This window comes from Lithobates pipiens, unplaced genomic scaffold, assembly GCF_037356315.1.
Source record: "Lithobates pipiens isolate NorthernLeopardFrog02 unplaced genomic scaffold, aLitPip1_a1.2 Scaffold_13, whole genome shotgun sequence".
Classification (NCBI taxonomy): Eukaryota; Metazoa; Chordata; class Amphibia; order Anura; family Ranidae; genus Lithobates; species Lithobates pipiens.
In genome coordinates, this window is record NW_027507718.1 from 143576588 (window position 1) to 143587450 (window position 10863).

General features: G+C 47.1%; 3 pseudogenes; all 3 read right to left on the reverse strand.

Annotated features, from left to right (window-relative positions):
* Window positions 1–4945: 4945 nt before the first annotated feature.
* LOC143979804 (5S ribosomal RNA) lies at window positions 4946–5054 on the reverse strand (annotated as a pseudogene).
* A 299-nt stretch (window positions 5055–5353) lies between these two features.
* Window positions 5354–5472, reverse strand: LOC143978708 (5S ribosomal RNA; annotated as a pseudogene).
* Window positions 5473–5968: 496 nt separating this feature from the next.
* On the reverse strand, window positions 5969–6087 carry LOC143979461 (5S ribosomal RNA; annotated as a pseudogene).
* Between the last annotated feature and the right edge of the window lie 4776 nt (window positions 6088–10863).

The following is a 10863-nucleotide window of genomic DNA, read 5'->3' on the forward strand; positions in this document are numbered from 1 at the left end:
GATGTTATACTAAGGAAACATACGTCGGAGGCAGTGCAAGGTCACGCAGGACCTCCGGTCCTTCTGGCTAACGGCACGAGTGTGTGGAATGCACGCCAACTGCAGTGGATAGTGTGGATACCTTCTGTATTGCAGCTCGTCCTAGAATAACGCCAGAAGCCCCAGTGCTGGGGGAAAGGCACTTTTACAAGTAAGGAGCCATTTGGCTGTGTATTATTTTAATTTTTTTTATAAAATAAAATTACGCTATGGAAGCTCTGCATCTGTCTTTTATATATCGCACTTACCGTACCTGTCTGTGAGGAGAAAGGCTGAATCTATCTACAGGCTAAAAGCATGTGAGCAGGCACAACCCTGCAGAGGCGATTATTGACTAACTTTTTCAATAAAGTGGTCAATAAAATCTGGTAAGCTGAATCACATTACAATCACTTATTGGGTGTGGATAATCAAGGCTGTGGTGAAGGATCACGTGGATGGTTGTGGCTACATTCTTCTACATGAAAGATCTGTTATCGTTCTGTGTGTGGCAATCATATCACGCTATAAAGGAACTTTTTACTGGAATTGTTCAAATTTCAAGAACTTTTCTAATATAGTTGTTGCAGTAACTGCTGTCACTGGGGTGTTATCACATGAATGTGTGAATTGTTGTAATTTTATTTATATATTATGGTGAATGTACTATGAGTAGTTGCACATATGATATGATATATATTATGAGTAGTTGCACAAATGGCATTTGTTTAAGAGTGGCAAAATATTGAGTGTTAATGAGAAGGGTATTATTCACGTTGATGATAATTTTTTGCCAACTAGCGCCCCCTATATGTTATCTAAATTTGAACTGAGGAGTGTATTATTCTCTTTTTCAGGGGAGCAGCATTAGATTAATTAATTTTTAGGTTTATGTTTTTTTTAGGTTTTTTTTTGGCGCAGAGCTTTTTCCCAATTTTTCACAAAAATCCATGGATAGCATCTTCCAAGAACGGTCTGGGATAGGTAGTGGTCTCAACAGACCCCAGGCTTGTGTGCAGCTTCCCTTATTTCTGGCACAGGTTGTGCAGGAGCCTACAAAGTCCTTACAATCTTGCCTCAGATTAGGCCACCAGTAGGATCGCTGAATCAGCTCACTAGTCTTATGGATTCCGAACTGGCCAGCAAGCTGGTGTTCATGGAAGATCTTGAGGACCTGAAGTCTGGCTCCTTCGGGAATGAAGATCTTGTCCTTTTGCCACAGGAGTACATCCTGCCTTCTGAATGTGGAACCTTGGGATTCAGAGTATTGAGCAGAGGTTTGTTCAAGGGTTGATCTTAGATCGGGTTGAATTAAGAGGAAATTTTGGGGGGACAAAATGGTGCTAGGGACAACAGTCTCTGGAGTTTCTGGAAACATACGTGAGAGGGCATCTACTTTCCCATTCTTGGACCCCGGGGCGATAAGTAAGGTGAAAGTTAAATCTCCAAAAGAACAAGGCCCATCTGGCTTGCCGTGGTCTTAGTCTTTTGGTGGATCTGAGGTTTTTATGGTCGGTGAATATCATGATGGGGTGAGCTGTGCCTTCAAGTAGGTATCGCCATTCTTCGAGGGCAGCTTTTATTGCCAGTAATTCCCAGTCCCCTACATCATAATTTCTTTCCGGCTGGCTTAGTTTTCGGGAGAAAAAGGCCAAAGGGTGTAGTAAAGCTTTAGGGCCTTGACATTGAGACAGGACTGCCCCAATGGCGACTTCAGATGCATCGACCTCCAAAACATAGGGCAAGGCTGGATCTGGATGTTGCAGAATGGGGGCAGAGGTGAATAGAGTCTTTAGCTTATCAAAAGCTTCTTGGGCTTCCTGGGACCACTGAAATTGGGTATGCTGGTGAGTCAGCTGAGTAATTGGGGCAATAATACCAGAAAAGTCTTTGGATACCTTTCTTGTAGGTAGGGGCTGACCATTCCAGAATAGCGGATACTTTCTGAGGGTCCATAGCTATCCCAGACGTGGAAATAATTAGGCCCAGGAATTGTATGGATGTCTGTTTGAATTGACACTTTTCTGCTTTTGCATAGAGCCGGTGTTCTCTTAATGTGGATAGTACCTTCCGGACATGGGTTCTATGTAGGTCCAAGGTGACAGAGAAGATGAGGATGTCATCCAATTATACAATCGGGAAATGATCCAGGACTCTGTAAAGATGTCGTTTACAAAATGTTGAAAGGCCGCTGGGGCATTACACAGTCCAAAAGGCATAACGTATTCAAAATAAGGTATTCAAAATGACCGAAACGGGTTCTGAAAGCGGTCTTCCACTCCTCACCCTTCCTGATGTGTACAAGATTGTAAGCACCTCGTAAGTCCAGCTTAGTAAAAACTCAGGCAGAACGGAATCTCTGGAAGAGCTCAGAAACAAGGGGAAGAGGGTAACGATTTTTGACTGTGATTTTATTACGTTTCCTGTAGTCCACACAGGGAACTATGGTCTTTCTTCTCCACAAAGAATATTCCAGCACCAGCTGGAGATGATGATGGGCGGATGAACCCTTTCTCTAAGTTCTCATCAATATATTGTCGTAAGGTCTCAAGTTCAGTCTCTGAAAGTGGAAATATTCGTCCAAAGGGGATCTCCGCACCAGGCAAAAACTTGATTGGACAATCGTAAGAAGAATGATGGGGTGGCATTGGTAGACTGCAGGGACGTCCTGACTGGAATTGAAAACTGGCTGGATGGTAAGGCAGCTGGAGGGTGCTACAGGTTCAGGTATAATGCAATGCTGACAGCAACAGGTTGACTTAAAAGAGATATTCCTTGTGTTCCAGTCTATCTGAGGGTTGTGCGCCCATAGCCAGGGGAGTCCCAGAATTACAGGAAATATTGGTGAACAAAGAACATCAAAGCAAAAGAATTCTTGATGACCTGGGTCAATCATGGTGAGGGTAGGCAAAGTCTCTTGAGTAACAGGCCCAAACTGCGGTCTAAATCCATCAGTCAAATGAATTTTAAGTTTATGTTCCTTATTCCGAAGTGGAATCTGAAGGTCTTTAGCAAGAGAAATGTCCAAAAAGCAACTGCAAGCCCTGGAATTGATTATTGCCAGAAGTCTGACCTCTTCTCTTGTCAACTGTAATGCGACATGGAGAACAAGGTGGGTTACAGAAGGTTTCGGGACTTGGAGGCTGGTAGAGTTGCGGAAAGGAAATCTACTGGACCTTACAGAACAGTTGAGACGAATATGTTCGGCTTCTCCGCAATAGAAGCAAAGGTTGGCTTGCTGGCGATGAAGTCTCTCTTTGGGGGTCAGAGCAAAGCGAAGTTGGACATGACCAAGGTGGAGGGTGCAGGAGTGGCTGGAACCATAAGCGATATCCACGATGGCTGAGGGGATCGCACACGTTCAGTCCGTCGCTCTCGCATGTGCCTATCAAGTTGGATGGTTAACTGAATGAGCCCTTCTAATGTGGTTGGGGACTCTACTCGTGCTAGTTCATCTTTGACAGGTTCAGACAAGCCAAGCTGGAATTTGAATCTGAGAGCTGCCTCATTCCACCCCTTATCTGTAGCCCAATTGCAAAAGTCCACGATATAGTCCTCTACAGGGCGCTGCCTTTGCTGCAAGGCATAAAGGGCGGCATCAGCAGTAGCCATGCGTTGTGGATCATCATATAATTTGGACATGGCTTCAAAGAACAAGTCCACTGAATTAGTAGCAGGGTTTCTTTGCTCCAGTAACTGATGGGTCCAAGACTGAGGTTCATAGGACAGCAAGGAAATAACAATTCCCACAGTTTCTAGGAAGAAGGTTCTTGGTTGAAGGGCCAGTTAAAGTAAACAGGTATGCTTGAACGCTCGGAACTTCCTTCGGTAACCGGAGAAGCGTTCCGGAGTAGGTACCCTTGGTTCAGGTGGCGGAATCATCATGGGAGACGTCGTCTGGTTCTGAAGGCGAATCTCCAACTGGGAATAATGTCCTTGTTGGCTCGTCACTGCTTGGGTGAGGGCAGTGATCTGCTGGCACAGAGTCTCAAGCGAGGAAGCACCTCCTTCAGCCTCTGACGTTACTGGCTGCATGATACTATAATGTACCTGATCGGAGGCTGAAATGCTGGGAGGGCTTCTCTTGCACCTAAATGCAGAGCGCCCCCTGAAGGTGACACAGGGAGAGCTATATTCAAAGCGGCAGGAGTTGCTGGCTGCAGCAAGCTGAGGTGGAGAATAGAAGTCCAATGGTAGGCAGCTGATGAGCAGGATAGACCGCTGGGCATGAATACCTCGAAAGTACCAGATGAGATCGTGCAGCACGAGACACCAGCAGTCGTGTCAGGAGCCAAGCCAGAGTTCATGCACAGGACAGCAAGCAGCAGCAAAGTCAATGGAACAAGCCGGGGTCATACACAGGGCAGCAGGTCAAGCGAGTAAACAGGAACAAGCCAAGGGTCAAGCCGGGGTCAACACAGATCAGACTGGTCAAGACAACAGGAACAGGAACTCAGGAACACACAAGAAGCTTAAGATCATGCAGCAGTTGGTCACTGCTGCAGCAGGCTTTAAATAGGACACTGGCGCCTATTTGCCTTTTGCATGTTGGCGCATGCACACTGGCGAATATGTTGTCCTGGCCACTCTCGCCTGTGCGCGCACGCTTGTGCATTAGCATTGGAGAATTTGTATTTGCAGATAGTCACTTCAGGAAATGCCAAGATGGTCACCTCAGGAAACAAGCCAAAAAATAGATCAAGTCCAAAAAAAAATTAGCTAACGGCACCTGGTATTCCCAGGTGGTATCCCATCCAGGTACTAACCAGGCCTGCCCCTGCTTAGCCTCTGAGATCAGATGAGATTGGGCACTTTCAGCATGATGTGGCTATAGGAAATCTCGTTTGACATGCTCAACATTCTTGAGAAACGCCAAGATGATCACCTTGGGAAACAAGCTAAAAAATATGTTAAGTCCAAAAAAGGAAGCCTACGACACCTGGTATTCCCAGGCGGTCTCCCATCCAGGTACTAACCAGGCCCGACGCTACTTAGCCTCCAAGATCAGATGCTTTCAGGGTGATGTGGTCGTAGGAAATCTCCTTTGGCACCCTCAACCCCCTTGAGAAATATCAAGATTGTCACCTCAGGAAACAAGCCAAAAAATAGGCCAAGTCCAAAAAAAAAAAAAAAAGAAGCCTACAGCACTTGGTATTCCCAAGCGGTCTCCAATCCAGGTACTAACCAGGCCTGACCCCGCTTAGCCCCTGAGATCAGGTGCTTTCAGGATGATGTGGCCATAGGCAATCTCCTTTGGCACCCTCTTGAAAAACTCCAAGATGATCAACTCTGGAAACAAGGCAAAAAATAAATCAAGTCCAAAAAAAAAAAAAGAGGCCTACAGCACTTGGTATTCCCAGGCGGTCTTCCATCCAGGTACTAACCAGGCCGGACCCTGCTTAGCCTCCGAGATCAGACGGGATTGGGTGCTTTCAGGGTGATGTGGCTGTAGGAAATCTCCTTTGGCACCCTCTTGAGAAACTCCAAGATGGCCAACTCTGGAAACAAGCCAAAAAATAGGTCAAGTCCAAAAAATAAAAATAAAAAAAGCCTACAGCCCCTGGAATTCCCAGGTAGTCTCCCATCCAGGTACTAACCAGATCCGACCCTGATTAGCCTCTGAGATTAGACTAGATTGAGCGCTTTTAGGGTGATGTGGCTGTAGGCAATCTCCTTTGGCACCCTCTTGAGAAACTCCAAGATGGCCAACTCTGGAAACAATCCAAAAAATAGGTCAAGTCCAAAAAAAAAAAGCCTACAGCACCTGGTATTCCCAGGCGGTCTCCAATCCAGGTAATAACCAGCCCCGACCCCGCTTAGCCCCTGAAATCAGGCGCTTTCAGGATGATGTGGCCATAGGCAATCTCCTTTGGCACCCTCTTGAAAAACTCCAAGATGATCAACTCTGGAAACAAGCCAAAAAATAAATCAAGTCCAAAAAAAAAAAAGAAGCCTACAGCACTTGGTATTCCCTGGTGGTCTCCCATCTAGCTACTAACCAGGCCCGACCCTGCTTAACCTCCGAGATCAGACGAGATTGGGCGCTTACACGGTGATGTGGTCATAGGCAAACTCCTTTGGCACCCTCAACCCTCTGGAGAAACGCTAAGATGGTCACCTCGGAAAACAAGCCAAAAAATAGGTCAAGTCCAAAAAAAAAGAAGCCCTGCAGCAGCTGTTATTCCTAGGAGGTCTCCCATCCAGGTACGGCCCTGCTTAGCCTCCGAGGTCAGACGAGATCGGGCAATTTCAGGGTAATGTGGCTGTAGGCAATCTCCTTTGGCACCCTCTTGAGAAACTCCAGGATGGTCAACTCTGGAAACAAGGCAAAAAATATGTCAAGTCAAAAAAAGAAAAAAAAACCTACAGCACCTGTTATTCCCAGGCGGTCTCCCATCCAGGTACGACCCTGCTTAGCCTCCGAGGTCAGACGAGATCAGTGCTTTCAGGGTGATGTGGCTGTAGGCAATTTTCTTTGCCACCCTCTTGAGAAACTCCAGGATGGTCAACTCTGGAAAGAAGCCAAAAAATAGGTGAAGTCCAAAATAAAAAAAAGAAGCCTACAGCACCTGGTTTTTTGGCATTACGGCATTCCCAGGCGGTCTCCCATCCAGGTACTAACCAGGTCCAACCCTGCTTAGCCTCTGATATCAGACAAGATCAGTCGCTTTCAGGGTGATGTGGCTGTAGAAAATCTCCTTTGGCACCCTCAACCTTCTTGAGAAAGGCCAAGATGGTCACCTCAGGAAACAAGCCAAAAAATAGGTCAAGTCCAAAAAAAAAAAAAGAAGCCTATGGCAAGCTAACTGAAACCACACACAGCTATATTAATTGACAGCATCACACAGGAGGTCTAAAACAGTGCCCTTCCATGGGGCAATCCCAACCACGACACTACCTGTCTGGAGTTTGCATGTTCTCCCTGTGCCTGCATGGGTTTCCTCGGGTTACTCCGGTTTCCCCCCACACTCCAAAGACATACTGGTAGGTTAATTGACTTCTGTCCAAAATTGGCACTAGTATATGAATGGAGACCTTGGATTGTGGGCTTCTTGAGGGTAGGAACCAGTGGCGGTCCCGCCCCCCCCCCTCCTGTAGTCAAAAAAAGAAAATCTCAATCAAAACGGCCCCTTTAAGAAAAGAAAAGTCCTTTGACCAAGTGCACTGTGTCTGGGCGCTGGACGCAGTGCTCTATGTGAAGCGCCACGTCAATGCAATCATGAGATTGCAGACATGGAGCTTCATTTGTAGGCTCTTAACCTGCCGTGTGGCGCAATACAAAACACAGAGTAGCTTCCGCTCATAGAATCACTGTGATTTTACGGGGGGAAGCATTGTTGTTTAATTATAGAGGTTACTTCCGGGTTTCGTGTACTAGACGAAAACCGGAAGTGATGTCAGCAGCTCCATTCTTCGGCCGGAGCGGAGCTGCTGAAAGGTAAGCTCCTTCAGCTTGATTAAATAAGGACACCTGGATATATATTAGTGAGAACGCAATCCTGGGTGTGTGCAATGGAAGGCATAGAACAATCTGCTGCAGGAGGTGCAGTGAGCTGGCAGAGAATGATGTCATGTGAGGAGCGATCTCTCTGGCATGATGAGAGGAGATGCATCATGCAGGTGTCTCCTAATCTCGGCTCTGTCTTCTCCTCAATGATTCCCTCCATCCTGTGTATACTGGGGCTCTGGGTTCAAGTGAGAAATGGCCTCTCTCTATTACTATCTGCTCACAGTGCGTCAGCATCTGAAAGAAGGAATTTAATGTATACTGTGTATATATCTATAAATGGGGGAAATGTATCTGTGTACAGAAGACATTATCATATAGTGTGCATGTACTTATATATAGGGGTCATAAGCAGTATAGTGTCCTTGTATCTGTGTATAGGGGATATTACCCTATATTGTATATGTATAGGGGATTTTACTGTATAGTGTGTGTGTGTGTGTGTGTGTGTGTGTATGTGTGTAGGAGGCATTACCATATAGTGTGTGTGTATTTGTGTTTAGATGTTACCGATTTTGTATTTATCGAGGACATTACTGTATACTGTGTTTGTGTGTGTATCTATGTATAGGGGACGTTATGAATTACTGTATAGTGTGTGTGTGTATAAGGGACATTATAGTATTGTGTGTGTATACGTTTGGGGGAGTCATTACCATATAGTGCGTGTGTATAGTGGGTGTTACTGTATTATGTATCTGTGTATTGGGGACATTTTGTATAGTGTGTGTGTGTGTGTGTGTGTGTAAATATATATATATATATATATATTTATGGTTCAGAGCCCTCTGGCCGGTACGGATAAGGATGACAAACAGGGTTAACATAAACTCACTACTTGAAATGGACCTTAAAGTGTGCCCTGGTCTAACGTACGGTATACCAAAATAAGGGGGCATACCCTAGATTAAGAAATGAGGATTAAATGAAATGAACATGAAATGAAGTGAAATGAGTACTCTCATGAGGAGTATAATGCTTGAGAAATGCCCTAAAAAGGGGATGGGAGGGTGGGTATCGCGCACAGGAACCGACAAGCAAGACAGCCGAACGGGCTGGTTAAATACCCCTCCGGGCTCCACCCATAATTCCAGGCCACCATACTGGCCTTCTTATTTATGGTTCAGAGCCCTCTGGCCGGTACGGATAAGGATGACAAACAGGGTTAACATAAACTCACTACTTGAAATGGACCTGAAAGTGTGCCCTGGTCTAACGTACGGTATATCAAAATAAGGGGGCAAAAACATTCAGGTAGGGATTGTGCTTTATTTGACTTTAGTTTAGTTACTGGGTGAGTTTGACAAAGGCTTGGGCCATCTCCACTTGTGGATTGGGTATGTAACGGGCAAAACAGGTGGACTTCCATCTGCCCAACTTCTTGAGGGAGGCTTTTGTGGCTGCCCCGATACGGAATTAATGTCCAGAGTAGTGAGTAGGGTTGAGCTGAAGGATACGTAGGAGTATCCTGACGTGTTCCATGAACCGAGCAGCGTTTAGAGGTTTAGTATGAAATGGCAGAAGCGGGCTCGTGTCTGGTTGATCGCCCAGAAGGGTCAACAAGCGGGTGAGAGTGGAGACCGGTCACCAGCGGTTGTCGGTCTTATAGAAATGGATGTCCGTGCCAGAGCCAACCTGCTGCATTTTGGAGACTGCTAAGTGTAAAATGAAATGGTCTTCGTAACGGACCAGGTGGCGTTTGCAAAGCATGCGTTCTGCGGGGTTGTTACAGGTAAACTCGCCTGGCCGTAAGAAGCCGTAGAAGGTCAGATGTATGGCTGCTTGCAAGATGACACTAGGACGAAGACCGAAAGGTGACGTGGCCAGGATATCCGACATGTTTCTGAAAATATCTCCTGTGATAGGCAGACGTCTGGTGCTGGCCACTGGCTGGCGCTTCTGGTCACCGTGCATGACAGCCCGAACGGCGTGGTAAGAAAATAAAGAAGGTTCAGCAGGGTCCTGGAGGGACGTGAAATGTTGGACACCGGCCAGATACAGCCGGATCGTATTGTAGGATAATGCAAGCTCCGAGTGGCAATAGGAGATGAAGGCCAGGACTTGTTTGACACGAGGCATCTCTGTGCTGTGATGTGCCATGAAGCGGTTGAAGGCCCTCCAGGCCGTTTGGTAGGCCTTGAGGGTATTACGTGAGAGGGAAAGATCGATGAGCTGGGTTGCCGCTAGGAGGGGTGGGGCTAGTCCAGGGTCAGCTTAGACCAGTCTGGGATAGCTGCTGATGTCGGTTCGGCTTCGGGCACCTGATCGAAAAATTAGACAAAATTAAAGCGGGAGAGGGCGTCCGCTGCCCGATTGGTTTTACCGGGATAAAGGAACAGTGGACGTTGAACTGAAATAATAACGAGAGCTGAACTAGCCGACGTAGGAAGGACATCATCACTAGAGACCTGGACCTGCCTTTATTAATGACCTCTGCCGTGGCTAAATTATCTGTTGAAAAGGCTACAGTTTGCCCCGACCAACTGCGGCCCCAAGTGTATGCTGCTGCTACGATGGGGTATAATTCAAACAGGGAGGATGTTTCGGAGAAGCCAGGTATCGCCAGTATCTGGGGAGGCCAGGGAGCTGCGAGCCAGAGGTGGCCAAAAATTGCCGCGAAGCCTGTGGAGGCCACCGCGTTGGTCACCACCTGGGGTGAAAGGGAAGATATGGAGGGAATGAACAGGGACACGCCATTTCAAGATGACAGGAATTCCTCCCACATAGAGAGGTCTGTTATTGCCACGGGATCAAGGCTGAGGACTTGCTCTGGATCCTGTGTGAGGGACAGTAAGACCAGTAGGCGTGACACAAAGGAGCAACCCTGAGGGATGATGCGCATGGCGAAGTTCAACATGCCGAGAAGGGATTGCAGCTGTCTCTTGGTGCAAGTTCTGGCGCGGGTGAAGTCCCTCAGGACCGCCCTGATGCGGGCCAGTTTATCCGGGGGGAGGCTGGCCTGCATGGTGTTGGTGTCTAGGTTAACCCCGAGAAAGGTGATGGACTGCGCTGGACCATCCACCTTGTGCTCGGCAATGGGGACATTGAGGTTCCTGAAAACCACCCTTAATTTATCCAGGTCTCCTGGCGGTGAGCCGTGTGGCTCGATTAGCAGGAAGTCATCCAGATAGTGTATGACTCCCTGACACCAGGCTACGTGCAGCAAGATTCACGTGAGTGACTGCACGAAAGTGTCAAAGAGCCAGGGGCTGCTTTTAGACCGAAAGGTCAGTTTGGTGGCAAAATAGTACAGCTCCCTCCACTTGATGCCATGCCAGCACCAGAGAGATGGATGGATGGGAAGGAGCTTGAAAGCATCCGAGATATCGGTCTTGGAG